The sequence below is a fragment of the Misgurnus anguillicaudatus genome, chromosome 24 (assembly GCF_027580225.2).
Source record: "Misgurnus anguillicaudatus chromosome 24, ASM2758022v2, whole genome shotgun sequence".
NCBI lineage: Eukaryota > Metazoa > Chordata > Actinopteri > Cypriniformes > Cobitidae > Misgurnus > Misgurnus anguillicaudatus.
In genome coordinates, this window is record NC_073360.2 from 38,047,099 (window position 1) to 38,062,647 (window position 15,549).

The window sequence follows — 15,549 nt, forward strand, 5'->3', positions numbered from 1 at the left end:
GACTTTAAGACAATAAAAAATGGATGTTGTCAAGCTTTATTTCATTTATTTTTATCAAAAACATTTATCAATACTGGTATCAAAAATATATTTGCGACTACACATAGTTGACATTTATTTAGACAAAATGTTACATGCTCTCTCATTTTTAAGTCATTTTGGAGAATGTGACTATTTATTATATACTAGTCAACATTTGAAGTGGATCAAAACCTCTTATAAAAGATGTCTTAAAACTAATTCCCAATACACATTCTTGTCTTTGGTGAACTTTGATGAACTTTTCTGATCCACTTCAAATGTTGACTAGTGTATAATCTAATCCCATAACTATAAATCAGGGTTCCCACACCTTAGTTACCTTAAAATTCAAGGATCTTTCAATGACTTTCCAGGTCCAATACCCTCAAATTCAAGGACTAAATGTTGGGACACATTTCAAGTGAAAGCAAAGTTACATCGTGTACCTTTTAAGATACATTGTTACAGTTCCCTTTCGAGGGAACTCGCGCTGCGTCACTGCGGTGACACTTTGGGGACGCCTCCAGGGGTAAGTGCGTCTGAATGTGTATATCAAATTCAACCAATAGTGAGGCTTAACGACAAAGACAGGGTGACGCAGGAGCCAGGAAGTATATCGCTATCTGAAATATTGCCAAAGACGGCGTTACAGGGACGCAGGAAGTATGGCAATGGAGACGCAGCGTCTCATTCCCTTCTCAGGGAACAACAGTTACATAACCCAAGACGTCTTCATGTGTCAAACATAACTATATGCAAAAAAGCATTTTGGTATGAATCAACATTCGCGTACAGAAGATATAAGCATTTAAAGCAAACAGTTTAGCACTTGTGCTTAAAGTCTAGAATTTTTATGATATTATCCTACACTACACAGGGAATAATATTGATTTCCAGAAAACTTACATAAAGTAGATTCAAGCACTTTCAATGACCTGTATCTATGTATGTGGGTGATTCTCACGAAACCATTGAAACACCACGGCACTAATGATTTTAGCTTTAAAATGTGTAATATAGTAACATTAAAAAGCATCAGAATATACACAATACTGTGTTCTACCTTGCACAATGTGTGATTTTAACATAAGAATTTATAAATGTAAATTTTATCTCATTTTCTGCTGAAATTCTCATTACCGCAATGTGTCCGGCTGTGTTTGAACATGCGTTATGTTGTAATTTAATCAAATTAACACAAAAATATTAATGTATAATAATAATGAAGAAAAATTTGGAAAATGATGTGTCCATGCCTGATGTTCTCATCCTCCGCAACACTTTTTGAGAACAGTTTAAGCACACATACAGAATTTTAATAAAGTTTGATTTTGAGTGACCAAGCACATGGACCAGTTACTTCAAGATGGCTACCAGGTAAGATCATTTTTTTTACAGTTAACTTGAAATATTGTCTTGTCAGAATGCTTACACGACATTTTGATTATCATTACCGCAACAGATGCTTATTAAATGTTAATTTAATTAATAGAAGCATAATACTTTGATTTTAAATGCATGTGCAGAATCTCCAAATTATGTTCTTTCAGGTTTGTCATGTCATTTTGAAAATATGTCAGTGTTGATGTTTTCTGACTGTTGCGGTAATGAGATTTTTAGGACTAATTTTTTTAATTATGTTACAAAAAGTGTTAAATGATAAGTAAAAGTTTTTAAATTAATGGTCCCATTTACTCCAGACTTTGTTTTTCAATGTCTGGTGGGAAAAAAAGTAAATTTAAGCAATTTTTACATTTTCATGCTTGACATTTTTAAAACCAAGTTTTCGTGAGAATCACCCATGTATATTTTCAAAAACTTCCCAGGGCCTTGAATTTTCCCCCCAGATTCACAAACTTTCAAGGACTTCAAGGAACCATGGGGAACCCTGATGAATAGAATACTATGGGGCATGTTGTCTCAAAAGTTTAACGCATATTTCTTTCTGGTCAATAACATGGTATATATTTATCTTTTGCAGTATTGAAATTAACAAAAACTACCCTCAGAAAAATGTACCGTAGTAAAAAGTGTGACCTCCATATATATAGTTACATAAGCAAGCTTTACTAAACTCCCATCTGTTTTCTGTATGTCTGAATATTATGCAAGATTTCGCAGCTGCGTCCACCAGCGCTGACCTCCTGTCCCGATCATTTCCATCTGTATACCAGCAGATGAGAGACTCCTACTGCCTTCCCTTTCACAGCGAATGAATTCAGGCCCCTTAAAGTCCTTCACACCAGGACAGGGGAGGCTCTCCTTGACTCTGACCGACTTACACATTTGCAATTCATCATCTTCCTCACACAACTACACAATACCACCAGCAAAAAAGCTTTGTCATGATAACGCCGCAAGTGCAGCGTCTGACACCCGGAGAAAAGCTGTGTTTGTGTGTTGATATTCAGTCATTAACTACCAACTCAATTAGCATTTTAACACCACAGGTTGATGACAATAACAGTGTTTCAAATGATCTTCGTTCTCACAGGATACTTCTAATGAAATGCTTAAGGGCAGCAACAACCATAAAACTTTCGCATGAGCTCCAATTTTAAAACATGAGGATGTGCCATTGCTGATCGAAATGATTTGCGAGCAATACTAAAGGATTTTAATGATAAGTTTCATATAAACACAAAACAAGTGGATATTTTAAAACACAAAGCTTTCAAAGGGACTATTAGGTTTATAATAAGATCCCTATTGAATATTCAACGAGTACAAATTCAAGGAAAATTAAACTCCTTTGATGTCCCTAAACTATCTAATAGCAAGACAATATCAATGAAATACAAGCAGAGCTCTGAAAAACACTACACAGTATCCACTAGGACTTAAGAGGATTTCAATACTATCTGATAAAAACATTTCCTTGACGTTAACAGATTCATGCATTAGGAAAAACATTTATAGAGATACTATATATTTGCAACCAAAATTTCCATGACTTTTCCAGACATTTCCTTGTCTATATCTGTGAAGGTCCTACACTGTAAAAAAATCAACCCAGTCTCATGGAGATGAGTATAAATAGCACGCATTGTGAAAACTCATGCAATACATACGCCAAATTCCAATTTTGCATGCATATGATACACCAGTCCTTCCCGTTCACTCAATACGGTGCATCTTTTCATGCCGTTTTATGTATTAGTTTCTCAATTTGTTCTGCATTTTCTCTTAGGATTGGGGTTAGATTTGGGATTTCGACTTTAAGATGTCTTTTAATATAGGTTTCTCCATGTTTTTGTGGAATTAGGGTTAGAATTGGGGTTTGGTTGTTCTAACTCCAAACCTAAGCGACAATGGTTAAAAAACTGAAAAAATTGAGAAACCAATAAATTAAATTACACAAAAAATGTGCCATTAAGTAAACGGGAAGGACTGGCGTATCATATGCACACAAATTTGAAATTTGTGAAGTTTTCACACTGCATGCTATTTATACGCATTTCATGAGACTGGGCTTAAAAAAATGCAGCATTAAGCGTAAGACTTTTACTCAGTACTGTATATTTTAATAAATACATTGTAAAAAAAAATGCAGCATAAAGTTAAAACAACTTGGTTTTGCAAGTCAATTTGACCTACTATTTTAAGTTTTGACAAAACTTATAAAAACAAGTTGAAATTGTTTAAAATAAATAAAATATATGTTGATTTGACAAAAATGCTGCATTTTCGATAATCAACATATCTTTTTTTGTTTCTTTTACTTAAAAAATTAAGTTGAACAATTTCAACTGTTTTTTATAAGTTATGCCAACTTATCAAAGGTTGAATCTTAAAATAGTAGGTTGAATTGATTTGCAAAACGAAGTTGTTTTAACTTCATGCTGCATTTTTTTACAATGTATTTATTAAAATATACAGTACTGTGTAAAAGTCTTACGCCACCACCACCACACCGTAAAAAAAACTTTGCTGCCTTAAACATTTTTGTTAAATCAACGCAGATTTACAAGTCATGTCAACAGAGATGAGTTGTCACAACTTATTTTATAAGTTATAACAACTCACCTGTAGTTATAACAACTCATCTCTAGTCAAGATAAATAATAATAAGTTGAAATGACTTGTAAATTCGAGTTGATTCAACCAAAAATATTTAGTATTTTTTTACAGTGCAGCAGCTTTGTTGTAGCAAAGTTTTAATATCCATCCATATTTATTTTTCACTATTTTTATTAAGATACAAACAGAAAGTACAGGTACACAAAATTAAAAACTAAACCCTTTTAAAAACTAATTGTTTTCTTCCAGCATCTATTGGCACAAAAACACATCTTGAGCTTTTTTCAGGAGACTGAAGTCATTCGATTAGAATTAGAAATTAGGATTTAATTTTATTTAGGTTTAAGAGTTCCTGCAGTTGCCTGCTATTGCTTAAGTGGAAGGGGAGTATACCCTAAACACTTGATACTTCAGTTTATACTTTTATATCGTTTTTACAAAATTCCTGTATTTTCTGGTTGTATTCTTATAAGGAGATGGAGAAATAATTATATGATCATCACTATACCAAAAAATCTAATGGTGGCAAGTCTTCTGCACAGTACTGTATATCTACTCATTAGGATTTTTCACTAGGGATTTGGTTAAAACCTCATGAACTATCAAACTAAGACAGGGATCAACATACTTCACACATCAATAGAATGCCTACAAATAATAACTTAACATGCATCTTTTTCCAGTGAACATGCAATGATTAACAATGTTTACCAATGCAAAGCCCTATTTATCATGTCAACAAAGCGTCTTTAAATGTTCAGAAAGACAGAGCTGTAATGAACGAGAGGTAGCGAAACAGATGTGGGAAATCCTTTTTATCTTCCGACACTCTAAAGATCTCAATTCGCTTTGAAGCTGGAAAACTGCAGCTCCTCGCAAACCACAACACGATGCAAGCCCAAATGCTGCCACACCTCAACGGCCGCACAAATGTCTTACCTTCCCAGGGGGGAAATCCACTGAACCGGTGACGTGCGTCTGTGCTAAAATCTCACGTTTCCTTCGGCAGCGCTCACATTCCCGTTTAAACTCCACAACATACTGACTACTACATGAGCGCAGAGTAACTGAGGGAGCTTTGGATGGGGGGGCTGTGTCGTTCAATGAACTCCACCCTCCTCTCTCTCTCTCTCTCTCTTGTTCTCCTCCCCTCTTCACACACTTTCTCGACCTCTTCCCCTTCCCCCTGTCTCAGAATCACTGTTAAGATTGGGATTGCAATCCTTCGGCTCTGTCTAAATGCCTCTGATCCTGCGGAGAGCATCAAATTTACACAAGAATCAAACCCTCCTCTCACAAACATGTGCTCCGCCCACTTGTCGCACCTTTCCCACAGAGCTCCACCCCCTCAGGGCAATTTCTCCCGTTGAAGCATACTGACCAAACCTCTGTGAAATCTGTCATGAACACGGCCAAGCCATGTGAAAAAATACTGTCGTATACTATACTATAGTAAACTGTAGTAAGATTCGAAAGTTTTATTGACGTACATAAAGCAGTCATATAATGAAAATCAGCCACAAACATATATAAAGACAATGACACAGTTGTTGTATTTTGCAGTGTTAAATGTAGTGTGAAACGGTATGAAATAGTGTAGTATTATTTAATATTTACTATGGTAAAGTATTAATTTTACTACAGTTTATGGTACAATAAGGTTCATTAGTTAACATTAGTTAAGTACATTAGTAAACATGAACTAATAATGAACTGCACTTATAGAGCATTTATTAATGTTTGTAAATGTTAATTTCAACAATTACTAATATTAAAATCTTAATGTTAGTTAATACACTGTGAACTAACATGAACAAACAATTAAAAGCTTTATTTCTATTAACTAACATTAACAAAGATTAATAAATACTGTATGTATTGCTCATGGTTTGTTTATTTTAGGTAATACATTAACTAATGTTAACTTATTGTAAAATGTTACCCAGTTTACTATAGTAAATATTAACGCAATCAGTATTAATGTGGCCAACTTATACTTAAAACACCTTAAAATCAGGAAAAATAAGAAAGTGTATTTTGCAAAAAGAAAATTGCTCTGTATTTACACTTAAAGGAATAGTCTACTCATTTTCAATATTAAAATATGTTATTACCTTAACTAAGAACTGTTGAATCATCCCTCTATCATCTGTGTGTGTGCACGTAAGCGCTGGAGCGCGCTGCGACGCTACGATAGCATTTAGCTTAGCCCCATTCATTCAATGGTACCATTTAGAGATAAAGTTAGAAGTGACCAAACACATCAACGTTTTTCCTATTTAAGACGAGTAGTTATACGAGCAAGTTTGGTGGTACAAAATAAAACTTAGCGCTTTTCTAAGCGGATTTAAAAGATGAACTATATTTTATGGCGTAATAGCACCTTTGTGAGTACTTGGACTCGGCGCAGTAACACCCTCCCTCTCCCATTATGAGAGTGAGAAGGGGAGCGGACTTTTCAGGCGAGTCGAAGTACTCCCAAAAGTGCCACCACGCCACAAAACACAGTCACTCCTCCAAATCCGCTCAGAAAAGCGCCATGTCCCACCCTGCACCACCAAACTTGCTCGTACAACTACTCGTCCCAAATAGGAAAAACGTTGATGTGTTTGGTCACTTCTAACTTTATCTCTAAATGGCAGCATTGAATGAATGGGGCTAGGCTGGGTGCTGTCGTGGCGTCGCGGCGCGCTCCGGCGCTTGCGTGCGCGCGCACGGATGGTGGAGGGATGATTCAACGGTTCTTGGTTGGGGTAGTGACATATTTTGATGTTGAAAATGAGTAGACTATTCCTTTAATCTTTTTTCGCAAATAGTCAAAATACAGCAATTGTGAAACAACAATTAAGAAATAACAGGGGGTAGACGGACATTACATTTTAAAGAAAATATACAATTTAATCAAACATGCCTTACAACAGATTTAATACGTTTAATCTTTAGCAGAAGCTTATATCCAAAAGGCCATGCTGTTACTAATAACACCCCAACCAGAGAAGTATTATAACATTATAAATACTTAAACTACACCATAAATACTTGATTCCTGTAGCTCTGTGGGTAGAGTCTTGAATTAGAAGCGCTTTATACTACAATCCCAGGGAACAAACATACTGATAAAATGTATATTTTATGCACTGTAAAATCGCTTTGGATAACAGTGTCTATAAAATGTACGTGTAAAAACTAACTTGAGGAACAAAGCAACAACTTTGTTTGGGTCTTGTTATTTTCGAGACTTTCAGTATTCACTGAGATTACAGTTTATGGTTTAAAAGGCACCACAGAATGCATTGAAAAAATCTGTTAAATTGTTCTCTGATATTTAAATAAAAGGTATGTGGGTTAAGTAAGTGCTAAAATTATCCAGAAATGGTTTTACATGTCCATTTACAACCCTAGGATTTGCCCTGAGAATGAAATGGTCTATTATTACCTTATTTGAAAGGGTCATGAATAAAAATGTTGAGCTGTGCTCTGATTGGCTGTTTCACAGAGCAGCTCCTTTAGTAGCGCTGTGTGTGTGTAAACCAAGGGGCAACCTTACGATCTCTCTGATGAAGCCAATACGAAAATGACTTAAACTGCAATTCATCAAGTGGCCGCTAAAGGCAGGCTCCAAAAGGGAGACAATTCCCATAGACCCCCATGTTAAAATGTCCAACTTTACAGTAGAAAATAATTTGTTTACAGCCTGGTACAAAAAGTGTTTTTGGTCTATATAGCAAATTTTGTAACACTCATCCGTTTAAATTATATTAAGCTTTAAAGTTCTGCATAATTAAGGGCGTGGCCACTTCAGTGAAGTGTGAACTGCCACTGCTGTCACTAGAATCGAGCTAGGTGGGCGTGGTTTCAGCAACCAGCCACTTCAGCTTCACCCACGTCCTGCCTCTTTACTAGGGGTGTCACGATTCTCCAAATCCTCGATTCGATTACATTTTCGATTCTGATGTCACGATTCAATTCGATTCTCGATTTTTAAATGATTTTTTAAGACAAAAAATGATATGCCTTTATTATTATTATTATTATAGTAGAGAGAGAATTCCTTCTTGCACGCAGATAGACTTAATGCGCACGTCTTGGACTCCTATTTTCTGAACTAAAACCGGTGCGTCATAAGCAGCTGCGTTTTTCTCTGTCTCACGTGCATGCGCATCTCGCATCTGTCCAAAGTCTAAACATAAACTAAAGTAATAATCCTTACGTATTTGTTCAGTTTTATGCGTTTCATGCGAGCTGAGGCAAACTATACCTTTCGTTTAAAATATAACCCGCTGCATCTTGGCGGCTCTCTCGTGCACATCCAGAGAGCTGCGCTCTGTCCGAAGGCAGATCACTAGGTTGTAATCCTGTTTATGATATGCATTTCAAGGAGTTGTAGCAATACATACCTCTGTTTAAAATATAAATCGCGTTCCGCTGGATGGATGTTTTTAAAGGCACTTCTGAGAGTTTATTTTCCCCCGCTTGGCAAGCCGACCGGACGTGACATGGGGCGTGGCAGCATCGACGATCCATTTTTTTAATTCGAAGTTCGAGGTTGTGACTTAATTTCCAAATCGTGACACCCTTACTCTTTACCCATTTTCGGTTATCCGCGAGTAATGTGCGTTGACGCACGGCCAAGATGGCGACGGCAGGCAACGCCTACTTTAAGCTTCATAAAAGCTCTTCACAAATCTATGGCTGACGTCACGGACACTATGTCCATATTTTTTACAGTCTATGGTGTAAAAAGATCTTATGTTTGAGACAAAGATGGATTTTAAGGAATAATCAATTGTTTGGAGATTGTTATTGGACGTCTCTGAGTGGTAAGTATGTGTTTTTTTTCAGTATGGACCTGCAAAACGTAACAGTAAAGGGGATTGCACACCGGCCGCGCAGCTCAGCGCCGCGCAGCGCCGCGTCGCGCCGCGCAGCGCCGCGTCGCGCCGCGCCTAGGAGAACTCGGAGGTATTGTTAACCGGAAGTGCACTTTAAATAGCGCGAGCTTTGTCAGATAGCGTCTAATTCAAAATGTAAAATATACGTTAGCAGCCAATGTTAATCATTAATGATGTGGGAAAATATGATGTTATTTAATGTTAAACTATGTGAGTGGCGCTCTGTGGCGCGACAGGGATTAGAACAACTTCCTGAGTCACAGCTGGGTGACGCGGACAGGCGCCACCTGTCGGCGCCGGTGTGCGTACACTCATAGAAAACAATGTGTTACATTTTTTTAGAACGGCGCGGCGCTGTGCGGCGCCGAGCTGCGCGGCCGGTGTGCGATCCCCTTAACAGTAAAACTTCAACCTAAATGTTAGCATATAGCATTAACTAGCACATAGTGCTAACTCAGCAGTCACAATTTTGTTTTTAGCATTGTAACAACATTTTACTTCATTTTATTTTGGGGCGTACATCTCGACTGTAATGTCACAGTTGGTGTTATGTTGAGATTGGTCTGTTTCCCAGCGGTCTTTTGCATGCACAAGGTTTACATACGAAGGATGACACAATCGTGTTTGAGGCTCACAATATTACAATGCTATCTTACGAGAATTCGTACATATTTTACGAGTTGGTTAATTCGTATCATTCATTTGTAAGTTTTGGTACGATTTGCCTTGACCCCTGTGATGTTGGGGTCGGGGGTTCGGTTTTGTTGTTGTTTTTTCATGAGAATCGTAAAATTTTGCACAATTAACTTCGTATGACTTGATACATTTTAGCTGACTCGTAAAATATGTACGATTTCTCGTGAGATTAGGTGGGTCATTACCATGTACACTCTTATTATTCATCTATTCATCTATTCATTCTACAGCATTTTTAATAATCTAATTTGTTATCTTAAAAAATTAATTAAGTTTTATTGTCATTTCAACAACAGTTCTCCAGGACGACGATGCTACAGTACTTTGTGTTACAATGTTGTTTCAGTTTGATAAAATCATCACAACCTAACTTTATATCGTATCACGTACACCACAATATCCATCATAGTCTTCATCTAAACCACCTGAATTGTGTGTATCTGTGTGTTTTTCTGAATATAGGGGTGTGATTGGTGAGAAGGCAGCAGTGTTGTTGTCATAGCACCAGAGCTGTGGGTGGAGCGAGAGACGCAGACGTCAATGATGACGGTCCTGGCTTAATTCATCTGCCACACACACACAAACACACATGCACACACACGTACCTCGTGTAGGTATTCTGGGGTGCCAGGCAGTGGACACACACAAGCTGATCATGTGACATGTGAGCTGCTTTGCATACGCAGCAGTGCAGACGCCTGGGGCCAGATTGAGAGACCGGAGCTGGATGACTGATATAACCCAGTGACGGGTGCTGGGGGGTGTCTTAAACAGCAGAACACCGAGTCTAGACATTAGTGATCCTCAACTTCATGGTCAGTCTAATGGCATGTCAAAATGTCAACCTCCCCCCAATTTGGACAACAGCTGGACTCTCTAACCAATAAAACAAATGCATGGAAACAAAAAGAGAGAAATATAGATTAGACAGAAAGAATGAAAGAAATGTCTCATTCAGATTCAGCAAAACTAGTTTCCGTGTACTATGTATTTTTTATTTTATGTTTTGGTATAACTAATTGGCAGAGCATTGCAATGTGCAGAAAAGGTCATGCGATAACAAGGGAACACAGGCACTGAAAATGTATAGCTAGCTTGAATGCACTTGTAAGTCACTTTGGATAAAAGCGTCTGCAAAATGAATAAAAGTAAATGCAATGTATGTTTCGTGTGAAATATTCTCCTAAGAAGCAAGCCAAGCACATCAAACTTTTCTGGTTAACAAACGTATTGAATCCATCATCCAGATGACGATAAACTAAAGTGAACAGTGACATTTTCAATGACAGTCAAGAATTGTGCTCTTTACTCTCTGCTGCGTTTCAATCAGTCTCTCTGATGTCCAACACAGATGAATTCAATCAAGACTGAAGGAAAACATATCACTATTCCCACAAGCTGTTTAACATTTATCCATGTTCTCTTGAATTCACAATATTTCACAGCGACCCAGGAGAAAGGCTTATGATGAACGCCAACGCAAGCAGAATAACAGGGATATTAATTTTAAATAGGCACCCTGAAATATGTCAATCAAATATGTCAACCATAGCAATATTGCAAATGTTCCTATCGCAATATGCAAATACCAATGGTATGCAATAATTGAATGACTTCAAAAAGTTATGTAGCCTATAATCAAAGTTGCAAGTCGATGCATATAGCAGATAGATTGGTGAGACAGAGATAGCGATGCTTTTTTCCAGAATATGAAACGCATGTTGATTATATATATATATATATATATATATATATATATATATATATATATATATATATATATATATATATATATATATATATATATATATATATATATATATATATATATATATATATATATATCAAAATGTAGAGACAATAATAAGGAATATAAATTTTCAATCATTGTTTAAGCCCTCAAGGAACGAACATTAAAAAAAAATGGGTGGAAGGGACATAATTGATTGTGACACTCAAGATGGCTACCAGGTAAGCAGTTTTTATTTTTTCTCTCCAGATAAAAGTTAACATATTGTTTGTCATAGTACCTAGACAACTTTTTAGTTCTCATTAACAAAACATGAGTTTGTAAGTGCATATATTTAATGTAATATCATGTTGCAGTAATGATAATTTTTGATAATGAGAATCTAAAATATGTAAATAATTCTAAAGGAAATATTTTTTAAATCCAATAATAAGGAATATAAATGTGTCCAAGACCATTTTTCTCATCCTCCGCAACAATTTTCAATCATTGTTTAAGCCCTCAAGGAACAAACTTTTTTTTTTTTTAAATTGTTGGAAGGGACATAATTGATTGTGACACTCAAGATGGCTACCAGGTAAGCAGTTCTTATTTTTTCTCTCCAGATAAAAGTAAACATTTTGTTTGTCATATTATCTAATCAACTTTTTAGTTCTCATTACCGAAACATGAGTTTGTAAATGCATATATTTAATGTAATATCATGTTGCGGTAATGATAATTTTTGATAATGATAATCTAAAAAAATTAAATAAATCTATAGGAAATATTTTTTAAATCCTCTAAAAATAATGATTATAGTAAGTTCAGATCTTAATCTTATGGGGCGGTTTCCCGAACCAGGATTAGCTTAATCCAGGACTACACCTTAGTTTAATTAGGAAATATAACTAGTTTTAACAAACATGCCTTACTAAAAACATTACCTGTGTGTATTTTGAGGTAAAACAAAGGGCCCTGGTGTATTTTAAGATATGTAAGTGCAAGTTGTTTTCAGTTTGGAAAGTTCTTAAAAGTGTTTAAGTCTAGGACTAGTCTAGTCCCTGTCCGGGAAACCGGCCCTATAAGTGCAAAAAAATTGGCTTCAAAGCTTTTTAGAAATTCTGATGTTGGACACCTAAATCTGGATTTCGTGAGAATCACCCTGTTGTATTTTTAGCATATTAAGTGTATACTGACTATGTGCATATTTTGAATTAATTTAACAAACTAATTATTGGTAGCCTTCTGTTAATTCACTAAAATGATCCTATATTTAGTTATTTTACTTTACTGACAGCCCAGTATGCGCAATGCATTGTAAGTCACTTTGGATAAAAGCGTCTGCCAAGTGCATGAATGTAAACGTAAAATGAATAGATTAAAAGACGTGAATTCACTTTCTGATAAAAGCATCTGTCAAATGCAGAAATCTAAATGAAAGTCATGCACAAATCTGGCCATGTGTTAAAAATAAAAAGTCTGTGATTTGTTAATGATACTGTTATGACTAGTCTTAGCAGAGCGTCTGCTTTTAAGAAAAGGTTGACCTTTAATCTAAGGCAATTTAGGACTCAGATGTTCCACAAAACCTGCACCTTTATCTAGATTACTGCTTCAAATCCCTAATAAATACCAGGAATGTTGGCTTAGAAGCCGAGGACCGCAAGACCTGAGATTCATTCCTGTGGTACGACAACACACACCACACGAGCAGAGGCCACTTACCGACCGTACCGCAGTTCAATTACGCCTTAAGAAGAAACAGAAATATTTATTACGGTCCTGCTCAAGTCAATCTGAAACAACAAAGCCAAGAGAAGAGTTTGCCTCGGTATTACAGAGCAGATGAAAGGGATTGGTTGAACCATACTGGAGATCATTAGAAAAGATCCCCGGTAGAGTCTATCACAAAATCTTCAACTTTCTCTCCGATATACATCAAAGGAGTCTGTTTCTCCGAATGCAAACCAGCCAGAACATGTAAACTGGCAGGGAACCTGGTTATGACCACGTGTTGGCATAAAAGTTGGGCTGATGTTCGCCCACAGTCTGAACGAACATGACTGCACGCATTTCATGATCCCGTACGGCACCGGAGGGGGGGGATGACACGGGTGTCACATGACTTATGTCTGGTTATTGTGCGACGCGACAGGACAAAGGTAAAGTTGTTCTGTTTAGATCTGGGGAAACCGCATGAGCAGTGAATCCTGGGGGCATGAAAATGTGAATAAGATACCGCATATAATGAACATTTTTGTTATTAGTTACAACACATCTACAGTTTCAAACCTGTGTTGTAATTTTTTCTGTGAACCTGAAACGGAGGCTTTGAAGATCAAACCATTGATGTGTCATTTTAATTATGGACACACTGAAGTGCCTTCAAATGCTTAGGTTTGTTTGATGCGTTGATGTAATTTTTACTGAAACAGGGAAATTAGGGTGGGACATATTGAGTGGCATTTAAAATAGCCAATCGAGAGCACCTGTGGTTCCCTTGTCCGAATGTTAAAGGTTTACTTTTAATGGGGTTTTGTTTAAACGCCACACAAGATCAAGATATTTTCATGTTTTATTCTTTATGACATAATACACATAATCGTGACTTTTTAAAAAGTTTTTATGCGTCTTTAAAAGGGTAACAAGTTGGGATTTCAGATGTCATCAGGAACTTTAATGGCGCTTTACCATTGCATAGTACCCCACAGTTTGGTTTGGGACAGCTCACCTCACTTTGGCTTGGTTAGCTTTTCCATTTAAGTTCAGTAACACTTCAGAGTGGAAGGGATTATAGGCGTGTCGTTATATTTGCGCTTCCCACTGCTGTGACATCATACAAGTGAGAGCGTTGTTGTACATTCCCATACATTTATTTATTTCTCAGTCTGCCACAAAATTAAAATTGACCACCACAAATAGATGTTTACACATCGCGTTTCTACCTCTGTCTCACATGACAGTTTTTGTACAAACACTCGTGGCGTCAGTCGACGCGCTCCGCTAAGCCTCATTGAAGTTGCATTTAAGCATATATGCAGACGTGCGCATCGCGAATGTGCCACCACAAACTGCAAGTCTTGAAAAAACTGGTATGGTGTTCCAGATTCTCAACCTGTGGATGTTTTTCATCGCTAAAATGGAGTTTGGGAAATTACAGCACAGATAACAACAGGTTTACTCGAGATGCTAGCGCAAGCTAGCATGAAGGTAAAGCTAATCTTTTACATTATGGCGATGACGCTGGAAGTGACAATTCTCTCAGACCAATCAGTGATCGACAGTGTTTTCGCGTCACATTTTGGTATCAAGAAGTTTCGGGTACTACGTACTGCACCCAATGGAAAAGCCCCCAAAAGTAAGCTGACAGACCCAAACCATGGGCTACTATACAACGGAAAAGTACCATAAATGTCATTATGCATGAAGATCTCAAAAACAATGCAACATGGGCACAATTCACAACAAAGATTAATCCACAGAGTATTTCCTTATCAGTAAAAATGTTTATAATAAAGTTTAAAAAAGTGGTCAAAAGCTTGGTGATGACATTGATCACGTGTGACCTAGGGGTAGTTCGCTTATAACCTAAGGTCAGCTTTTTATTTCTAGTAAACTTATTTAGTCTTTAACTCTTTCCCCGCCATTGACAAGTAAACTAGTCAATAGAGAAAAAATGCTTCCCTGCCAATGACGAGTATTTCCGGCTTTCCGCAATACCACTATTATCCACCAGGAGTATCGCCCTAAGGCTAACAGCTGTATGTTCGTGTAAGTTTTGAGGTTGCTCTGAATCTGATCTCTATCAAAAGTCCTTCACAAAAATGGAATTATCTCAGCTTTTTGCTCCAAATTTTGCGTTTTTGAAAAAACCTACCCATATTTGACAGGTGATAAAATGAAGGTAGGATGAAAAGTTTTTTCTGTTCTTTCATTTGATATATTGTATGTTTATATATTTTGAGAAGAAATTTTTTTGGAAGGCATTAAACTTTTACAAAACATAACAACATAAACAACATTGTGTTCATTTGTTAAGATTAACTTGATGGACAAAATGTGTAATATCCTAAACTTTTGTTGATCACACAGTTTATTATTTGCAAAAAGTCTATGGAGAAATCTCATTGACTTTTTGCCAAAGGAACCTATGTGAACTTTCGTTTTTGTCTACAAAAATATGTCAAC

At 36.6% G+C, this 15,549-nt stretch overlaps 1 protein-coding gene across 4 annotated transcripts in view; it reads right to left on the reverse strand.

The window, feature by feature from the left end:
- Positions 1 to 15,549, reverse strand: part of tiam1b (TIAM Rac1 associated GEF 1b) — a 93,180-nt gene that overhangs the window by 68,054 nt on the left and 9,577 nt on the right. The window contains exon 1 of one of the 4 annotated variants that reach the window (XM_055197367.2): positions 10,235 to 10,450. The exons of 1 other annotated variant lie outside the window; for it this stretch is intronic. The gene's annotated coding sequence lies outside the window, so the exon portion shown is untranslated. Of the gene's footprint in view, positions 1 to 4,980; positions 5,216 to 10,234; positions 10,451 to 15,549 lie in introns of those variants that run through there. 2 more of the 4 variants (XM_073863556.1, XM_055197365.2) reach the window with 2 other exon arrangements.